Source organism: Meleagris gallopavo, chromosome 17 (genome assembly GCF_000146605.3).
Source record: "Meleagris gallopavo isolate NT-WF06-2002-E0010 breed Aviagen turkey brand Nicholas breeding stock chromosome 17, Turkey_5.1, whole genome shotgun sequence".
NCBI lineage: Eukaryota > Metazoa > Chordata > Aves > Galliformes > Phasianidae > Meleagris > Meleagris gallopavo.
Window position 1 is genome coordinate 449840 of NC_015027.2, and position 2600 is coordinate 452439.

Below are 2600 nucleotides of genomic sequence, written 5' to 3' on the forward strand. Positions count from 1 at the left end.
AAAAAAAAAAAAAGAAAGAAAGGGAGGGAGAAAGAGGAATAGAGAGAGCACTGTTAGCCTGGCTTGTTAACCAGGGCATTCAGGGCTTTTCCTACACGCCCAGTGTATCTAGGCATGGTATGTTATGAAGGTTTTATACAATAAAATATTTTGCTACAGTAATGGAGAATAAAGGAAGGGGGCTAACTCTGCACCCCCAAGTGTACAGGTTTCCACAAAAACCAAACTGGTCGCTCAATGAATCTCAACTCTGCAATTTAAATAAATCACTGAGCGCCAACCCCTTCCTGTTCCTTCACAAGTTTTCTTAATTGTGCTGAGTATTTTGTAGTGGTTGACTAGCACAGACCAAAAAGCCTAGAATGGTGTAAATACACACTGCCTGGATTTGCTACGAAGGGAAAATGTTACAGAATTATTAGACTTTTGCATACGAAAATATTAGTATCTGTGCTTCTATCTCACAGATGACTGTGACACCACTCAAAAAAAATAATCGCAGTATAAATGCAGTAGATTCATAGAAACAAATCAACAGCCTTAGATCCCCACAGATATTGGTAAGGACCACCTTAAATACATATGGAAATGTTTCTGCAAAGGAAAAAGACTATAAAGAAATCACTATAAAATTTCAATGTAGATACTATATGGAAGCATGTAGAAATTTAATAATGAATTACTCACAAGATATTAGTAAACAAATCAGGTAATGTGATGCCCTGAAAGCCCCCAGAAACACCTAGAGCTCATTTTAAATAGAATGTGTTTAAATTATTCCAGCTCTTTAATATGTAAGTATATATCACATGTATAACCCAGAATCTCTCCTTATTCAAAACCACTCCCACATGTATAAAACCTTATTTCACACACGTGCATAAATACACTGAAGGAGGCATCTATTTTAGGGTTGTTTGCCCACTCTGAACAAGGTGGGCTGCTAAAGGGGGTCATGTTTCTGCCAGCCAATGCCCTTTTAATATTGCACTGCTCATCATAATTGCCAGTAGTACAACAGAAAAAGGGCTCTGGACAACAGCATACTTCAGAGACTTCCCAATAGAAATGATAAATCAGTTAGAAACTTCTCCAAGTGATGGCCTTCTGTGCAAGATTTACTCTAAAAGAGATCTATTACATTTGAAAGAAAAAGAAAAAAAGAAAAAAAGAGTTTCTGCAACAATCACATTGATTCAATACCATTCTTTATAATTAGATTTTCATATTTCACGACTGCATCCTGAATTAAGTTCAGCAAGAATTTAGACAAGCCTGTTTTAGGGACTTTTTTCAGTGACAAACGTGCTACATTAGGACACGTGAAGCAGAGGTCAGAACTGCACTGTCCTGCTTGCATTTCTGGACCTCAGCAAGTTTCAGAAGGCAGTGCAATGAATTAGATTCACTGTTACCTTAAAGACACAATGCAGGAGAAGTTCTCATTCCTTCTATTGCTTTTATCTGAATCATCTGCTAAAATAATTGGTATTTATTAGAGACATGCTTGCTAGCAGCTCAAATTGCTCTTATTTATTTTGGAGTACTGAGGAAGTTTTGCTATTTCACACAAACATCCAAACAAGCTTCCAAAGCAGCTGCCAGCCAGGAGGGGCAGAGCTTTCACAGCCTCTCCTTGCACCGTGAAAACGTTACTGTTGAATCTTTCTTTCCTTTTGCTAAAAGAAAAGGCGGGCACGAAGGAGCAAACGCCAGTTAATAACTGCAAATCGCACATCCTAAATATTTCTAGCAAAAATAACATTTAAAAGTCAACTTGATAGTCTCTGGTTTTCAAACTGTTTACCATTTGTTTATTTAAACAACTTCAAACTTAAAAGTTAGACAATGGAACTGCTCATTAAATGAGATCACTGGAGAAATTATTTGATTGCAAACTTCAAAAAATGCAAAGAAATTACATGCAAGCAAATCCAAACCTGAAAGCAATTTTCCATAAGCTGTACCGACCAGGCAGAATTGTACCAAGTGCTGACAGGAATTAAACTGAATTGAGTCTGGGCTGAGTGAGAAAATACACTAAATGAATTCTAATTGTGAACTTTATTGAGAAGTATTCACAGAAAGCCAATTGGTTTGGAAACGTCCCAACCCAATTACAATCTTGAACTGTATCATTCTCCGATTTAATTTTTTTCCATTTTTTTCTTTTTTTCTTTTTTTTGTATAGTAATTTATCCCTAACCCAGAAGCCCAGGCTAGTTTGGAGATGTTGAAAAGAGAAGGAAAGAATGAGAGAAGTGAGGGGAGAGGGGAAAAAAAAAAAGGAAATAAAAAAAGAAGAGGGAGTTGGACGAAAGGATGCGCTTTCAGCTTTAGGAAGTTGGGCTTTTGTAATTCCGGTGCCCCAGGTTTGTGTCCGAGGGTGCGAAGCTCCCTTCCCCAGCCCGCAGACCACACTGGAGGGAATCAGAGCGGAATTGGGGCAAAGTGCAAGAACGCCAAAGAAACACTTCGGGCTGCGCACCCCGGTTTACTGCAGAAACTATTTGAGCAAAGCATCAGTTTTACGAGATTTAAATATTAAGCCAATATAAATACTGGCTGGAGATAGCGTGTGACGTAGTGCTTTGCTATTG